Raw genomic sequence first — 19,015 nt, 5'->3', positions numbered from 1 at the left:
CAACACTTGACGTTTTGGGCTGGATATTTTTTGTTGTGGGGAATGGGAACTGTTCTGTGCATTGTAGGATGTTTAGCATCACCCTGACTGAGTACCCACTAGATAACCAGATAATAGCAACACCACCCTCCAATCCTACCAGTACCCCGAGTTGGGAAAACCAAAAGCGTCTCCAGACATTGATTGCCGAGTGCCCCATGGGGGACAAAATCATCTCCAGTTGAGACCTGCCACTTTACAGTAGATAGCATGACCTAGTAACATGCATGGTTTCTTTATGCCTGGAAACTTGCTGGGCCAGGGTGAAGATTTATGACCTGAGAAAAGGCAACCACAGCAGGTGTGGAGCTTGAAAAAGATGGTGTCTCTGCCCTGAAAGGACCTCAGGGTCAGAAATATGTCTGCTCATCTTTGAATCCTCTCCCTAGGGCCTAGCACAGTCCCTCAAACGTAGGAAACGGTTGATAAATGTTTGCTGAATAAATGGGATGTTTGCTCAGCCCCCTGAGTCTGTCTCCTATGCTCAGAGAAAAAAATCACAGGGACCACAGCTATTTATTTGTAGCTGTACCCACTTCTTGGCTTATTGTGTTCTATTTGAGAGCCTCTTGAATATTGCAGAAGTAACCAAGGATACCAGGATGATCACATGCAGCAAACATACGGGGAAAAGAATAGAGCAACAAATGTCACAAGGCCTGTTTTTCAGGTTTATTGCCAGAGAGTGTAGGATTTTGAAGAGAGAGTGCATAGAAGGAATAGGACGAGAACCGTCCTTATACTGAAGATGATTTATAGTCCTCATCTGTGGAAATTATTCATTGGACAACCTCTCTTGCCCTTGAACTTTGCATCTTGTCTTTTTTTTTTTTTTTTTTTGAGACGGAGTCTCGCTCTGTCGCCCAGGCTGGAGTACAGTGGCGTGATCTCAGCTCACTGCAAGCTCCGCCTCCCGGGTTCACGCCATTCTCCTGCCTCAGCTTCCCGAGTAGCTGGGACTACAGGCGCCCGCCACCTCGCCCGGCTAGTTTTTTGTATTTTTTAGTAGAGACGGGGTTTCACCAGGTTAGCCAGGATGGTCTTGATCTCCTGACCTCGTGATCCGCCCGTCTCGGCCTCCCAAAGTGCTGGGATTACAGGCTTGAGCCACCGCGCCCGGCCTGCATCTTGTCTTAACCAGGGGTTTGTGTATCTTCCTTCCCGGGGAGCAGGTCAGCATTGCTAAGTCCTGAATTGCGGAACTTTTGCTTCGTTAGAAAGACTTGGCTAGTGAGGAGTAAGGGGAGACAGTGGTGAGTCCAGCATGGGAGGTGAGTTTGGTGTAGCAAAGACATAAACATCCAACCTCTATCTGACCAAGTGGTGACAAAGTAAAGGATGAAAACAGCCAGCTCAGTGTTCCTCCCCTCAGGACTCTTTTATTTCCCTTTTCCTTCATATCTTTCATTTTTGAGTAACACATATTTTGTATTCACCATATTCTTCATGAGTAACCGCTAGTCTTAAAACTTTCAGGGTGAGGATTTGAGGGAACTTCTCTTTGGAAGACCTTTATACCAAAGGCCTTTGATTGAGTATCCTCCAAGGCAGGCAGCTTTTACCGATTCCTCCAGAGTGGGCCAGGGCAGGCACACCTTTTCATCTCTTCCATGATACTCCGTCAAATCAGTATCTCCTGTATTCCAGACTCACGTACTCAAGTTCCTAGTTGATATTTCTATTTGGATATTTTGGAGACATCTCAAACACAACATATCCCAAGATGAATGATTTCCTGCTTCTTCTCAAAACCTGCCTGTTTAAAGGCAATTCCATCCTTCCAGTGGCTCAGGTCAAAACCCTGGGAGTCATTCTTGACTCCTCCCTTTGTGTCACACCCCATTATCCCTCCCCAACAAATCCTGTTGGCTTTACTTTCAAAGCATATCTAGGATCTTAGCGTTTCTCACCATCTGCATTGTTGCCATTCTGGTCTGAGCTACCAGAAATTCAACACAGTAGCCAGGATGACATTTTGAAATTGTAGGTCAGATCTTGTTACTCTTTTGCCTCCAATATCTCCTTATCTCATAGTAAAAAACAAATTCTTCACATGGTTTTACAGCAACCCCCGACTCCATTAACTTTACTTATCTCCTGCCACTCTCTTCATCACTTCTTCAGCAGCTCACCTCCATCTTGCTGTATCTTAAGCACATGCCTATTCCTGTGCCTGGAAACTTCTTCCACCAGATATCCATGTGGTTACATTTGGCTCTTTCAAATCTTTGCTGAAATATCACCTCGCAATGAGATCTCCCCTGATTATGCTACTTAAAACTACAATCTGTTTTCCATATCTCCCTCTTATCCCTTAGTACTTTTAAAAAAATTGCGCTTATTAACCTCTAATACTATATCATTTATTTATTCACTACATTAAAAAAAAATCTCTCTTGCTAGAATGGAAACTTCACAAGGGCAGGGATCTTTGTTTATCCCAAGCTCCTAAAAGAATGTCTTGTACATAGTGTGTGTGCATAAATATTTGAGGTTGAACCAATGTGTTTTTCCAAGCACGTATTAGCTATTTACTCAGTCTGTCTTACTGCCCAGACTGTAAGCCCCGTGGGAAAAATGATAAAGAGAATGCATTGCATTGCAGTGGTTAATGCTGTTCTTTTCCTTGAAGTGTATTCCTCAAATTGTATGAGTTTCATGCTTCACAAAACCTGACCTGCCCCTGATTTACTATGAGAATTAGTATGAGAATGAAAAAGATAATACATTATAGAACTTAGAAAAGCATCTGGCACTTTAAGTATAAAGACTGTGTTCTATTCGACATGCCTCCCCTCTCCCACTGTATTTAGCTTAGTGGCTGGAACAGAGTAGAAGGAAAAAGAAACATCTTTGCTAATAAACACGTTCACTGAATGAATGAATGAATGAATGAATGAATGAATATATTTCCATGTGCTAATTCGACAATCTGTTTAAGTTTTGACTTGCTTCTCTTATTTTGAGACGGAGTTTCCCTCTTGTCACCCAGGCTGGAGTGCAGTAGCATGATCTTGGCTCACTGCAACCCTCGCCTCCTGGGTTCAAGTGATTCTCCTGCCCCAGTCTTCCGAGTAGCTGAGATCACAGGTGTGCGCCACAACGCCTGGCTAATTTTTTGTATTTTTAGTAGAAACGGGGTTTCACCGTGTTAGCCAGGATGGTCTCGATCTCCTGACCTAGTGGTCTGCCTGCCTCAGCCTCCCAAAGTGCTGCGATTATAGGCATGAGCCACCGTGCCTGGCCAAGTTTTGACTTCTAAGTGCCACATTTCTCCCTTTTTAAAATTAGGTATCTATGGGCTGGGTGTGGTGGCTCACACCTATAATACTAGCACTTTGGGAGGCTGAGGGAGGCAGATCACTTGAGGTCAGAAGTTCGAGACCAGCTGGCTAACATGGTGAAACTCCAGTTCTACTAAAAATACAAATATTAGCTGATCATGGTGGTACGTGCCTGTAGTCCCACAACCTCGGGAGGTGGAGGCAGGAGAATTGCTTGAACTGGGGAGGCCACAGAGGCTGCAGTGAGCAGAGATTGTGCCACTGCATTCCAGCCTGGGCGACAGAGCAAGACTCTGTCTCAAAAATAAAACAAAATAAAATAAGGTATCTATGTTTAGGGGTTTGTCAAAAGATTCATATAAAAAAATCCATGTATGGATTTGCTTGCATTTTATTATGTACCTATCAAGATTGTATCAGAAAGACAGCCGGGTACGTGGCTCATGAGTGTAGTCCCAGCTACTTGGAAGGCTGAAGCAGGAGAATTGCTTGAGCCCAGGGGTCCGAATCTGTACTGTGTAGTGATTGTGTCTGTGAATAGCCACTGCACTCCAGCCTGGGCAACAGAGTGAGATTCTGCCTTAAAAAATAATAAAAAAATTGTATCAGAAATCAGACTGACATGGTATTCATTACATTTTTAATCTGAATAAGACTGAAGCTCAGAATCATCTGTTATTGTCTCACTGGTCCTTAACATTATGTGGTACTAAAACACATGCTGAACACAAACACATGATAAACGGCAATGAGGTTGAAATGAGGCTTTTAAAAAATGGCTCCTTTCTTAGTTTGGTATGTGCCTATGTTAACATTATTTGCGTTTTTCTAATGTTCCTGCCTTCAGCCTTATCGTTTCCATTGTATTGATTTCTTGTACCTTTGATGTTTACATTTAACACACTAGCTAGATAGATATATTTTAAATATCTACCTGTGATGGTTGTTTTTTACAGAGGAGAGCAAACTCTCTGAAGTAAATTTCATAGAAAGAAGTAGTTGTTGCCTAGGCTGGTCTCGAACTCCTGGGCTCAAGTGATTCTCCTGCCTTGACCTTCGAAAGTGCTGGGTTTACAGGCATGAACCACTCCACCCATCCTGGCTAGTTTCTCCCATAAAATGAAACATGTCATGGCTTGATTGAATTTTAGACCAGCAAGTGAAAACTCAGTGACCTGACAGACCGCTGGGGAATGCTTCAAAAGAACAACTCTTGTTAATAATGTTCACAATCATGTCTTTTAAAGGAAATATGTCACTTGTGTTATACACCGAAAGTGCTTTTAAATGAAAGTCAGTTTTGCATGTAACCTTAAGGAGAACACAACTTAATTCATGACCAAATAGCTCAGTCAGTAAGAGGATGGAGCAGGTGAGGTCACATACGGGCCAGTCAACTCTATTCTATGGTCTGATACCACACCCCTGAGCCAGGCCAACCAGGAAAATGAATATGATCAGTGGAAATCCATCACTCTACTAGAAAAACAAATCAAATACAGCTTTAGTGATGAATAAAATCTTTTCTTTTCTCTTTCTTTCTTTCTTTTTTTTGAGATGGAGTCTTGCTCTGTCGCCAGGCTGGAGTGCAGTGGTGCGATCTCGGCTCACTGCAACCTCTGCCTCCCGATTCAAGTGATTCTCCTGCCTCAGTCTCCAGAGGAGCTGGGATTACAGGCATCCAGCACCATGCCTGGCTAATTTTTGTATTTTTAGTAGAGACAGGGTTTCACCAAGTTGGCCAGGATGGTCTCGATCTCTTGACCTTGTGATCAGCCCGCCTTGGCCTCCCAAAGTGCTGGGATTACAGGCATGAGCCGCCATGCTTGGCCTTGGCTTAGTTTTATCAAGGTTAGATAAGTAGATTTAATGGATTCTAACTCCAAGCGTGATAAATTTCAACAAAATGTCATGGGTGTGATTCTTAAACTTCAGATACTGTACCATTTCAGGGTACAAGGCTATTAGTATTGGCAAACTAAGGTTAGCATTGTTCTAAAATCAGCCCCTTCCTCATTCTAGGCCTAACTGGTCAGTCTTTTGGGTGGAGGCCAAAGTGTGTGTGTGTGTGTGTGTGTGTGTGCATGCACATATGTATGTGTGTAGTTCCTGAAGTCTTCTATTAATGGTATCAAGAAATAGGGGATATGAGAATTGCATCCAATAAAGAATTTCATGGTTGTGCTAATGTAGTATTGCTGTGGGTTGATTTGTGTCCCTCAAAAAGGTATGTTTATTGGCAGTTTCCAGACAGGCAGAAAAAGTATGTTTAATTTTTAACTTCTGGTACCTGTGACTGTGACCTTATTTGGAAATAAAGCTGTGAAGATGTAATCAAATTAAGATGAGATCATATTGGAGGCCAGGCACAGTGGCTCACACCTGTAATCCTAGCACTTTGTGAGGCTGAGGTGGGAGGATTGCTTAAGCTCAAGAGTTCAAGACTAGTCTGGACAATATAGTGAGAACCTGTTCCTGAACAATATGAAAGAAAAAAAAAAAAAAAAACCCAGAGATCATATTGGAGTAGAGTCGGCCCTAAATCCAGTATGACTGGTGTCCTTTTGAAGAAAAGAGATCTTAGACAGAGATAGAGAGAATATCGTGTGATGAGGTGTATGCCTCCACCTCTGCCCCCGCCCCCCTCCCCCCAACCCACACACACACACACACACACACACACACACAGGAGCCAGCCACTTGATAACTGATGATGCTACAACTGTAAGCCAAGGAATACCAGGGTTTGCTGCTAACCACCAGAAATTAGGAAGAGGCCAAAGAAGGTTCTCCCCTACAGCCTTCATGGAAAGCGTGACCCTGCAGACGCCACAGCTGTGGCTGTCTAGCCTCCAGAACTGTGAAAGAATACATGTCTGTTGTTTAAAGTGACCTAGTTTGTGCTGCTTATAATTATTATTTTTTGAAACACGGTCTTACTCTCTCTTCCAGGCTGGTGTGCAGTGGTGCAATCATAGCTTACTGCACTGTTGACCTCCCAGGCTTGATCCTCCTGCTTCAGCCTCCTGAGTAGCTGGGACTACCAGTGCATGCCACCATGTCTGGCTAATTTCTTATTTTTATTTTTTTGTAGAGATGGGGGTCTCACTATGTTACCCAGACTGGTCTTGAACTCCTGGGCTCAAGCCATCAGCCCACCTTGGCCTCCCAACATGCTGGGATTACAGGCATGAGCCAGAGCGCCAGGTCTCTGTGCTCCTTTGTTATGGCAGCCCTAGGAAATGGATGCAAGTATAATGTCCCAGTGAGGTGTGAGGCACTGTGGGTCAGAACAGGAAAATGGGAAACTGTCAGCATGAATCCTGAAATGCAAACTAATGAGAATTTTATTTTTATTTTCTCTGAGTTTGCAAGATGGATCTGCTTAACACACTTGTACAAACCTTCTGAATGGGGAGGAAGATTACTGATCCCTGTTCTGTCTCATCACTGTCCCAGGGGACCATTTCTGCATATGATGTTATCAGGCAGAGCATGGGCATACTTGCAGAGGGTGGGGGTGGGGAATTGTCGCAGAAGTCTTGGCCACATAGGTGTAGTTGGGAGTGATAACAAGGCATTGTGCAGTGGATTGATTGACTAAAGAAAGAAGGCTTACTGGCTATTGATCTCTGTAATCTGAAGAGATCTTCTCACTTTTGGCAGGGATGAGTGGTGTATATATTAGAAAGAGAGCCAAATGGTCTCTTCCACTCAGACACAGGTTTTTTTTGTTTTGTTTTGTTTTTTCCTGGGACTTTAGAACCAGTTGCCATGCCTATCATGCTGCCTTTTGATGAAGTGCTATTGCAGCTCAGGGTTTCTGGAAACAGCCACTGAGATGGGCAAGATGGTTATCAGGAATTCACACTTGAGAAAGAAAAGTGGAAAAAACCAGAAACGGGCAGAGGAAGAGGTCAAACTACAGTTTTGCCTTGCATAATGACATTTTGGTTAACATTGAACCGCATATGCAATGGTGGTCTCGTAAGGTTATAATGAAGCTGAAAAAGTCCTATTACCTAGTAACGCTGTAGCCATTCCAATGTCAAAGAGTAGCACATTACTCATATGTTTGTGCTGATGCTGATATAAACAAATCTACTGCTCTGCCAGGCACGCAAGCATAGCACACAAAATTATGTACAGTACATAATACTTGATAATCATAAATATATGACTATGTTACTGGTTTATATTTTACTATATTATGTTTTTTATGATTATCTTAGAGTGTACTCCTTCTACTTATTAAAAAAAAGTTAACTATAAAGCAACCCCTGACTGGTCTTTCAGGAGGTATTCCAGAAGAAGGCATTGTCATTATAGGAGATGATAGCTTCATTGGTATTATTGCCCTGAAGATCTTCCAGTGGGACAAGATGTGGAGGTGGAAGACAGTGATACTGATGATCCTGGCCCTATGTAGGCCTAGGCTAATGTGTGTTTTTGTGTCTTATTTTTTAATTTTTGAGACAGAGACTTCCTCTATTGCTCAGGCTGAAGTACAGCAGTGAGATCTCAGTTCACTGCAACCTCTGCCTCCAGGGTTCAAGCGATTCTCGTGCCTTAGCCTTCCTAGTAGCTGGGATTACAGGCGTGCACCACTATGCCCAGCTAATTTTTTGTATTTTTTAGTAGAGATAGGATTTCCCTTGAACTCCTGGTCTCAAGTGATCTACCTGCCTCAGCCTCCCCAAGTGCTGGGATTACAGGCGTGAGTCACCATGCATGACCAGTGTCTTAGTTTTAAACAAAAAATTTAAAACGTAAAAAGAAAAAAAGGTTTTAAATAGAAAAAAGGTTATAGAATAAAGCTATAAAGAAAAAATATTTTTTACAGCTATGCAATGTGTTTGTGTTTTAAGCTAAGTGTTATTACAAAAGAGTCAGAAAGTTAAAAAGTTTATAAAGTGAAAAAGTTATGGTAAGCTAAGGTTAATTTATTATTGAAGAAAGAAAGAATTTTTAAATAAATTTAGTGTAAGGCGGGCATGATGGCTCACATCTGTAATCCCAGCACTTTGGAAGGCCGAGGGGTGGGGGGTGGGGTGGAGTGGATCATGAGGTTAGGAGTTCAAGACCAGCCTGGCCAAGATGGTAAAACCCCATCTCTACTAAAAATACAAAAAATTAGCCAGGCGTGGTGGTGGGTGCCTGTAATCCCAGCTACTTGGGAGGCTGAGGCAGAGAATTGCTTGAACCCGGGAGGTAGAGGTTGCAGTGAGCTGAGATCACACAACTGCACTCCAGCCTGGGCGACAGGGAGACCCCGTCTCAAAAAAAAAAAAAAAAAAAAAAATATTAGTGCAGCCTGAGTGTCCAGTGTTTATAAAATCTACAGGACTTTACTGTACAAAGTCCTAGGCCTTCACATTCACTTACCACTCACTCATTCAACCAGAGCAACTTCTAGTCCTGCAAGTTCCATTCATGGTAAGTGCCCTATACAGGTGTACTATTTTTTATCTTTTTTATACTCTATTTTTACTATACCTTTTATTTATTTATTTTTTTAAAGTAGAGACAGGGTCTCACTATGTTGCTCAGGCTGGTCTCAGACTCCTGTGCTCAAGCAATTCTTCTGTCTCAGCCTCCCAAAGTGTTGGGATTACAGGTGTGAGCCACTGTACCCAGTCTGTACCTCTTTTATGTTTAGATACACACATACTTACCATTGTCTTATAACTGCCTACAGTATTCAGTACAGTAACATGCTGTACAGGTTTGTAGCCTAGGAGAAATAGGCTAGACCATCTAGGTTTGTGTAAGTACACTCTATGACAGTGGAACCCAACTTTTTGGCACCAGGGGCCTGTTTTGTAGAAGACAATTTTCCACAGATGGTGGGGAAGACGGTAGTGGGATGAAACTGTTCCACCTTAGATCATCAGGCATTAGTGAGATTCTCATAAGGAACATGCAACCTAGATCCCTCGCATGCGCAGTTCACAACAGGGTTCCTGCTCTTACGAGAGTCTAATGCTGCTGCTGGTCTGACAGGAGGTGGAGCTCAGGTGGTAATGCTCACCTGCCTGCTGCTCCCCTTTTGCCATGTGGCCTGGTTCCTAACAGGCCACGAACTGATACTGATCCATGGTTCCTGAGGTTGGGGACTCCTGCTCTATGATGTTTGCATAACAATGAAATAGCCTGATGACTTGATGTATTTCTCAGGATGTATCCCCATCTTTAAGCGATGCATGACTTTGCAATATAGACCCCATTAAGCCTTGGCCAACACAGCAGGGAGCTCTGGAGTGAGCACTGCCCACCAGAGTTGTCCCATGTTCGGCCCAAATGACTGAGGCTTTACATCCCTATCTTTCTTAGTCAGCACATGTGGGCTGCCTTGGGAAAGGCCTGACCTCAGTCAAAAGGGTCCTCTCCAGGAGGAGTTGATACCTGTAGTCATTCTGCTGATAACACCCCTATAGCTGGGCAGCAAATCCTTCCTTGAAAGGAGATTCAGTGGTGCCGCTGTGTCTACTACAAGTCGTGGTCCACTTGGATGACTTGGGCCCCTACGGTCCTGGAAGAATATTGAAGAGTTGGTGGTGTTGGGGGTTGTGGGGAAATCATAAGGGAGTATTCTGAGTAAAGAATATACTCATTTGATAGGCAGATAGGTCATATTGTCTGTAGGAGATATAAATACAGAGAGGTGTTTGTTGGTTGGTTTGTTTTTTTGTTTTTTTTCAGAGTCTTGCTCTGTTGGCCAGGCTAGAATGCAGTGGTACGTTCTTGGCTCACTGCAACCTCTGCCTCCTGGGTTCAAGCATTCTTCTACCTCAGCCTCCTGGGTAGCTGAGGCTAGAGGCATGCACCACCACTCCCGGCTAATTTTTGTATTTTTCAGTAGAGATGGGGTTTCGCCATGTTGGCTAGGCTGGTCTTGAGCTCCTGGCCTCAAGTGGTCTACCCGCCTTGGTCTCCCAAAGTGCTAGGATTACAGGTGTGAGCAACCCCACCTGGTTAATACAGAATTTTTCTTCTAGAACTTTCTGATGGGCTCCATCTGGTTACCTTGGAGCGTAAGCAGTGGACAGATGAAGGGAACACTAATAGCCCCTTCAGCAGCAGCATATACATTGGGAGAGCAGATTAGTAATCAGGTGACTAAAGTGTAGAGGCAGAAAATCTCTTTGTAAAACAAGGTAAAAGAGATGGACGTGGATTGGTAAAATTATATAAAGGCAGAAATGTCTATCAGAGGATGGTGTTATGGTCAGAAGAAAAGAGGAAGTCTTCATTAATTTATTAAAAAGATGAGCCTTGCAGAGTGAGGATTAGCCAGGTAAAGAAGAAGGAGAAGAAAATTCTAAGCCAAGGGCTCCAAGGCATGGAACCCTGTGCCTTTATCATGGTGCTCTTGCTGCCACTCGTATCAAGGTCTCCCTTTGTCTTCCCATTTACTGAAGAGAACAGACATGAGGGCGGTGGTTGAGTACAGTGTCTATGGCCTGATGGTGCAACTATGAGAACTCGGAACACTGAGCATGAAGGCACATGAGGGGTCAGGTGAGGTGGGGGTCAGGTAGGGTCCAGATGTGGAGAACTTTTTTTTTTTGAGACAGAGTCTTGCTCTGTAACCCTTGCTGGAGTACAGTGGCGTGATCTTGGCTCACTGCAACCTCTGTCTCCAGGGTTCAAGTGATTCTCCTGTCTCAGCCTCCGGAGTAACTGGGATTACAGGCATGCGCTACCACGCCCAGCTAATTTTTTGTATTTTTAGTAGAGGCAGAGTTTCTCCATGTTGGCCAGGCTAGTCTCGAACTCCTGACCTCAGGTGATCCTCCCGCCTCAGCCTCCCAAAGTGCTGGGATTACAGGCATGAGCCACTGCACAGGGCAGACGTGGAGACCGTTATGTACTGTTTCAAGGGGTGTAGACTCCTTCTACGGGCAAAAGGACATCTTTGCAGGGCTTAAGCAGCAAAGGAACATGAACAAATTTGTGTTTTAGAAGGGTCATTCTGATAACAGAGTGAAGAATGAACGGGAAGGAGGCATGACTTGAGATGGGAAGACCGATTAGTATTTAACAGAGCAGAGTGAAGTGGACAGCACTGAGCTGGAATCAGCAATTGGAGATAGATGGGATTGTGAGGTCAAGAATGGATGTGATTTTGGGTACAGGAGCCTGGGTAAAGTAAGCTTCTTGAGCATTTTTGAACTTTACACTTGCTTTCATCCTCTTCATCCATGGCCATATGCTTCCTAAAGGGATGATAATAACCACAATTATCAGAAAAAAGTCTTTTTAATTCTTTCTTCTGAACTGAAGCAAATGTAGAAGTGTGGAGTTCAAAGTTAGAAGACCTTGATGACATGGGCAATTCAATTGCCTTGGAGCCTCAGTTTCCTCTTTGGTAAATTGGAGATAATGCTGCCTACCTTACTGGACTGTCATGACAGTTAATTGAAATAATGTATTAATGTATATAAAAGCTTATCAGTACCTGATATAGAGCTGGCATTTAGACCTCCATTCACTCAGTGTATTGTGCAAGAAGGAAGTTTATTTGGACAACATAGTCTTTTAAAATATATATATTTTGGTGTAGGAGTTCATGCCTATAATCCCAGCACTTTGGGAGGCCGAGGCAGGAGGATCACTTGAGGCCAGGAGTTTGAGACCAGCCTGGCCAACATGGCAAAACACCATCTCTACCAAAAATACAAAAATTAGCTGGTATAGAGGCACACACCTGTAATTTGAGCTACTCGTGAGACTGAGGCATGAGAATCGCTTGAACCCGGGAGATAGAGGTTGCAGTGAGCCGAGACTGTGCCACTGCATTCCAGCCTGGGCAAGAGTGAGACTCTGTCTCAAAAAAAAAAAAAATCTATCTATCTATCTATCTATCTATCTATCTATCTATCTATCTATCTATTATCTATCTATCTATCTCTATGTGTGTATATATATACACACACATTTATATGTATTTACATATATATTTATATGTATTTTTAATATTAACATTGTTTTACGAACCAGAATTTATTGAAGACTTACAATCTGCAAGGCATCATGAAGGATATATAAATGTAAGACATTGTTTCTGTTCTTAAGGGTTTTTGCAATCTGAGAGAAAGAGGATTTATATGTGTGAAAAGTGTAAAATCAGTAAAATATTTAACCTTGTTTTATTTTTAATTTTAATTTAATTTTATTTTTATTTTGAGAGGAGTCTTGTTCTGTCACCCGGGCTGGAGTGCAGTGTCACCATTCTAGCTCACTGCATCCTTCACCTCCTGGGTTCAAGCGATTCTCCTGCCTCAGCCTCCTGAGTAGCTGGGATTACAGATGACCGCTGCCATGCCCAGCTAATTTTTTTTTTTTTTTGTATTTTTAGCAGAGACAGGGTTTCACCATATTGGCCAGGCTGGTCTCGAACTCCTGATCTCAAGCAATCTGCCTTCCTTGGCCTCCCAAAGTGCTGGGATTATAGGTGTGAGCCACTGCGCGCCCCGACCTAACTTTGTTTTAGGGGTCAGGGAACAATAGAGAATATGAAACAGGTAATGATGAGAGTTATCAGATGTGTTTACTTAGAGGCAGAAGATATCACTTTACCCTAGAGTACTTACAGAAGGCTCTAGGGAGGAGGTCAAATTTGACCTAGATTTTAAAGATGATTAGATGATTTAGGGTTTATAATGTAGGTGTTGGCAATCTACTGCCCAGTACATTATCTGTTTTAATATGGCCTGTGAGCTAAGAATGGCCTTTAAATCATGGAGAAATTGTTTTAAAATAATATTTTGTGACACCTAAAAATTATATGAAATTCAAGTTTAGTGCCAATAAATAAAGTTTTATTGAAACACAGTCACACCCATCCTTTTAGTATTGTCTGTGGTCAGATACATTTGAGATATAATAGAGGAGAGTACTTGTAGCAGAGACCCTATGGCCTGCAAAGGTTAAAGTGCTTACTATTTGTTCCTTTACAGAAAGCTTGCTGAGCCCTGGAGTAGAGGATGCAAAGATATTCTAGGTGCGTAGAAAGCCAAGATTAAGAATGGCTCCATTAAAGGAAACAGAAAATGGTCACAAACAGAGAATGAGTGTGCAGGACTTCCCTGGCAGCCATGGAGGGGAGAGAGAGTGTCTCAAGGGGTAAGGGGTGTCCATAGTGCCAACTGGTATCAAGAGAAAGCCCAGAAATGCAACTGAGGAGAGAATTGGAGCTTTTGCCTTCAGCCGTCACTCCTGAGTTTTGAATCCTGTGGCAGAAGGAGAGCGAGAGATGGGGAAGGGGAGGCAGAGCTTAAGAAATTGCGTGCAATCAGAAAGGTTTTAGTAGGGAAACACCCATGTTGTTTAAGTACAGTATGAAATGGAATAGACCTAGGTATATTCATATGCAGAGGGAGAGTAAAGCAATTAGGGAGGTTGTGGAGAGGTTATGTAGAGGGTTGGGCACAGTGGCTCACACCTGTAACCCCAGCACTTTGGGACGCCTAGATGGGAGGATCATTTGAGCCCAGGAGTTCAAGACCAGCCTGGACAACATAGTGGGACTCCTTCTCTCCCAAAAATAATTAAAAAAATTATTAGCTGGGTATTGTGGTCCCAGCTGCTTGGGAGTCTGAGATGGGAGGATATCCTGAACCCAGGAGGTCAAGGCTTCAGTGAGCTGTGATGATACCACTGCACTCCAGCCTGGGTGACAGAGTAAGACTCTGTCTCAAAAAAAAAAAAATATATATATATATATATATTTGTATGCATATAGGCTATGTAGATAGGTACAGAAATGCTATTTAAAACAGTGAGGTTGGAGAAACATTTTTTTTTAAATTCTTAAAATTGTTTGTTTCAAGTATAACCATCATCATAACAGCTGCATTCACAGACTTCAACTACATGATTACTTCTTTGCCCATTCTTCTCTTTCTTTTCTTTCCCGAATAACCTCTTTCAGATATGGTTCGAGGTAGAAATTTTCCTCTTCATATTTGGTCCACTGCTCTTTAGGCAAGATCTGATGCTTCAGGCTCAGGTCCAGTGCCCTCTTAATTCGAAACATCCTGTCATTATAAAGGTTCTCAGGAAGCCTTCTTACGGCTTCTTTTACGTCTTCATCCTCGTATATTGTATCATCTCGCATTAACCCCAGTTTATTGAATCTTGTAGCATTGTAATACCATTTTCAAATACCATCCAGCCACTTGCCTGATGCTGAAACCGCCTACTTGCCAGCCATTTTGACCAGAAAATGGAGAAACATTGAAACAGCATTATTTTAGCAAGACTTCTCTCAACTGATTAGTTCTTGGCCTTGGAAAAGTTGCTTAACATCTTGACTTGCTTTGCTTATCTATGAAGAGTGGATAATAATACACTCATCAGAGGATCATTGTGAGAAATAGTGAGATGATTCTGTTTGGGCAATGTCAAGAACATGGGGTCTGCACTTAGTACACTGTCAACAAGAAATAACTGTTTTTTTTTTTTCTTTTTGAGACAGAGTTTTTGCCTTGTAGCCCAGGCTGGAGTGCAATGGCATGATCTCAGCTCACTGTAACCTCCACCTCTTGGGTTCAAGTGATTCTTGAACTCTCAGCCTTCCAAGTAGCTGGGATTACAGGTGCCCACCACCATGCCAGGTTAATTTTTGTATTTTTAGTAGAAACGGGATTTTGCCATGTTGGCCAGGCTGGTCTCGAACTCCTGACCTCAGGTGATCTGCCCACCTTGGCCTCCCAAAGTCCTTGGATTACAGGCATGAACCACTGCGCCCGACCAAGAAATAACTCTTAATGCTGTGATGTTTAAGTTTTTATATCAACATGGGTAGGCCATGGTACCCAGATTTGTGTCAAACAGGAGTCTGGATGTTGCTGTGAAGATTGTTTTTAAGATGTGATTACCATCTAAATGAGTGGACTTTGAGTAAGGCAGGTTACCCTCCATGAGGTGGGGGGCCTCATCCAATCAGTTGAAGACCTTAAGAGAAAAGACTGAGGTTCCCCTGGGGGAGAAGGGATTCTGCCTTCCGACTGCCTTTGGACTTGAACTACAACATCAGCTTTTCTCTGGGTCTCCAGCCTGCTGGGCTCCCCCTCTAAATTTTCAGAATTGCCAGCCCTCAGAATTGTGTGAGCTAATTCCTTAAAATAAATCTCTCTCTCTCTATCTCTCTCTCTCCTTCCATCCTATATATTGGTTATTTTTTTTCTTTTTTTTGGAGAACAGTGACTAATTCAAATAACTTCTGAGTTAGACAGTAATCACTAACAATGAAAGTGTTACTATATTAAGGGACAATTGCTTTATACCCCAGAGACGGCACATACAATGCTTTGATGTCACCACGTCCACCATATCCCATTTCTGAGAGTGTGGCAGACATTGTTAATTGATCACAGTATTCTGTATTGCTAAGACTAGATGTGACCTCAAAATTTTTTAAATACAGGGTTCCAGAAATGACTAACAAGTGATTAGAGTTGGCACTTAACTTGAAATAGATTTAATTCTGACCTAATCCGTATTTAGGTATCTACGGCACTTTGCATAAAATTCTTCCTGGAACTTTGCAATTGTGATTAATAGATCTGAACTTGTAGTTTAGAAGTTAACATTTCAATTTCTTATGTATAAGTCTACAAGCCAGTAAAGTCCTTCATCTTATGTAGTAAGGACCATGTCATATTTGCTTTTTAGATAAGTTTTAAAAAATATATGTCTTTTAAAGGTATCAGTGACTTTGAAATTCCAAAATAAAGTTAGAATAAAAAAATAGCCTGAAATTATACTTTTTTATTTCCTCCAAACCTCAGGGAACATTCATATATAATTTATAAAGACTTGGTTTTAATCCTTGGTTAAAGTACTTGGTTCAAGTATTCTTCTCACTTGAATATGTGTAACATTTATTGAAATCAAGTAAGTGCACATAGCAGAGGGTTACATTTTACATTTTCTAAAGCTCTTGATAAGAGATTTACTCACAAAGCAAATAGGAATTCCTTGGCTTTTCAAATTTTGGGGGGTCTGTTATGGAAAATTTTTGTACTGTGTATGAAGAAAATATACGTTACCTTGGGGTGTGCGGTGGTAGTATCATGTTTGTATGCTATCATTTTTTCCAAGTATTTAAGTATTTTAAGATGTTATCTCGTTAGTTTTCACAGCGTGCTAGGAAGGAGGAAGGACATGTTGTTCTCACCTAGCAGTAAAATTGAGGTAAGCAGTTACTCACTCTCTTGCATAAGCCACTGATTGAGCTGGGGATGTGATACCAAACAGTCTTCTACTAAGTCGTCCATTGTGATCCCGCAGCATCTCCCGTCAACCCATTAATCCCATTTTCTTCTTCTTAGTTAATAACTACACAGTTGATTCTTGCTTATCTGCTCCGAGGGAAAGGGGAAGAACAGGGCATAATCTCAAATTGTAGATGATACAAAAATAATTTGGATTTGGCGTGGGATATGTTTTTGTACTTGCACTGGAACCTGGGTGTGTCTGGTGTTCCAGAAATTTATAGTATTCCAAATCAACTGAAGAAACTGTGCAAGGAGAACCCAGGGTAGGGATCGTCGCAAATGCACCTTGTTGGGGGTCTGTCTCCCTTGTTTCCTAGCCCATCGCCTGCCTTCCTCAAGCTCTTCCCTGCTGAGATCAGGCGGCAGGATCTCTCAGGTCAATGTGTCAAAACAGCCTAAGGAAAGCTGTTTTTTCTTTCTCTCTAAATCCTATTATAAGGCATTCATCTTATCCTTCTCTTGGGAATGAGAGAAACTGGTATCTTGCATTAGAAATTGTTAATCATTTCTTAAAATTTGTTTTTTTAAATGCAAAGGTACTGATAAGATAATGTACTAAGAAAAGTTAAAACAAGATTTTTTTGAATATGTAATAATAGGAACAATGTAAGAAAGACACTGCAAGTCTTTGATATTGTGTGGGCATCAGATAGTGCCAAGTGAATGACAGACTTCATAGGAAGGTGAAAGTATCTCTTTACTTTACATTTTGTGATGAATGGGAAGAAGTTCTAGAGTTCTTTTGCAGCATTTGCTTGTTTATCCAAAGAAACAAAGGCTAGCATTCTAATTTTGTGTATCCTCGCTTTCATCCTGAATTGTTAAGATTCTTGGTTGTGGTGATAGAAGCCCACTTAACTTAAACAACAAAAGGAAATGTACTGACAAATGGAACCAGATTAAAATGTCTCACTGGCTTTAGTGACAACTGGAACTGAGAACCTAAATGATGTCTGGGCTCTCTATTTGTCTGTCTCGTCTCTGCCCCCCTCTGAAGCCAGCTCCATTCTCTTCCATGGCAGCCTGGCTCTCTCCCCCGTGGAGGAAGTGAGGGAGAGGGTGACATGTCTGGCAGGCAGCCCTTGATTTAGTGACTCGAGAAATAAGAGATTCTTCTTCTTTTGGCAGCCTGGCAGCAACATTTTGGGAAGATTCCCAGTAGTTCTTTTCGGTTCATGTGTCCATCCCTAAACCAATTGCTGTGTCCAGGAAGAGATGAGACTCCAAGATGAGTCCCATAAAACCCTGTTGTGAAGTTGGTAGTGCCTGTTCACAGAAGGAAAAGCAGAGAAAGAGTGGCAGATGGGCAAGACTAATAGCTACTATGCCTCCATTCATCTTGATTTTCAAATATACGATTCATCTTACAATAAACTTATTACTTTTTTCAGAAAAAAAAGCAAAAATCTGCAAGACCAAAAAATACCTCATATTCACAGGATAATCTGAATGTTCTTGTTCAAAATTCTTGGAGGCCCTCTCACTGCTATCCCAGGTAGGATTTTGGAATCTTTAAAGGGCTGATTTACTGGGTTCACCAGGTCACAAAGTACCCAGGCATCAGTTACATAACTTGCAGGACAGGGAACAGTCTTGACTTGGGTACTTCCAAGTAAGCCAAGTTTTACACACAAAATGAAGTATATTTAGTGGATTGCTGCTTGAAGAGGGAAGTACTATTGAGAAATCATCACCTGGGGGAACCTCGTCTTTTCAATGTGTGGGATAAAGATTCCCAGAGGCTGTAGAATTGATATTGTTGTTGAAAGGATGAGAGAGAGGAAGTCTACGAGTTACAACAAAATTCCAGGGAAGTTAGAACTACTTTAAAAAGACGTAAAAATAGAAGAAATGAGCTTCATGCGGTGACAGTATCGTAGCCAATGAGGTTTATCCAAGGAGCGATTATTGCTAATTGAAAGCTTTTCCTTATACCCGGCCGTGACCACTTGCAATATCGTTGGCACTGGCAATTTTTGACAGTCTCTATGGAGACTGAATATTTCAGTATTAAAAATAATAGAGGAAATGAAAGTGCCCTCTATTGGCAGGTTTAACTGCTTTATACTCTCTTCCACTATTCTGTTGGATGAGGACCCACGATGATTAAAGAAAATAAAGCAGCTACATTTTATTTCTACATGTGAGTAGCTTAAATTGCAATGTTGCTGATATCAGATTTACATTATTTAGAAATATAATTCTGGCTATGGTTTTGAAAATGAGTTGGGGAACAATGGGATGAATGGCAGGGAGGTTTTTTTCCTTTTATTCATATGTAATAATGTACATATCTATGGGATACGTATGAGTGTTTGTTACGTGCATAGAATATGTAATGATCAAGTAAGGGTATTTGGGGTATCTGTCACCTGAGTGTTTTCAGGGTATTCAGGGCATCTATAA

General features: G+C 41.9%; 1 non-coding gene and 1 pseudogene across 2 annotated transcripts; one reads left to right on the top strand and one right to left on the bottom strand.

The window, feature by feature from the left end:
- Nucleotides 1-14,139: 14,139 nt before the first annotated feature.
- On the bottom strand, nucleotides 14,140-14,535 carry LOC111521916 (annotated as a pseudogene). The gene has a single exon (XR_002725118.2). The product of XR_002725118.2 is annotated as a cytochrome b-c1 complex subunit 7 pseudogene (transcript).
- Nucleotides 14,536-18,463: 3,928 nt separating this feature from the next.
- LOC111522514 lies at nucleotides 18,464-18,604 on the top strand. The gene has a single exon (XR_002725273.1). It is a non-coding gene; the product is annotated as a U4 spliceosomal RNA (small nuclear RNA).
- The last annotated feature ends 411 nt before the right edge of the window (nucleotides 18,605-19,015 follow it).

The sequence above is a fragment of the Piliocolobus tephrosceles genome, chromosome X (assembly GCF_002776525.5).
Source record: "Piliocolobus tephrosceles isolate RC106 chromosome X, ASM277652v3, whole genome shotgun sequence".
Classification (NCBI taxonomy): domain Eukaryota; kingdom Metazoa; phylum Chordata; class Mammalia; order Primates; family Cercopithecidae; genus Piliocolobus; species Piliocolobus tephrosceles.
This window is presented reverse-complemented; position numbering and strand designations above follow the sequence as displayed.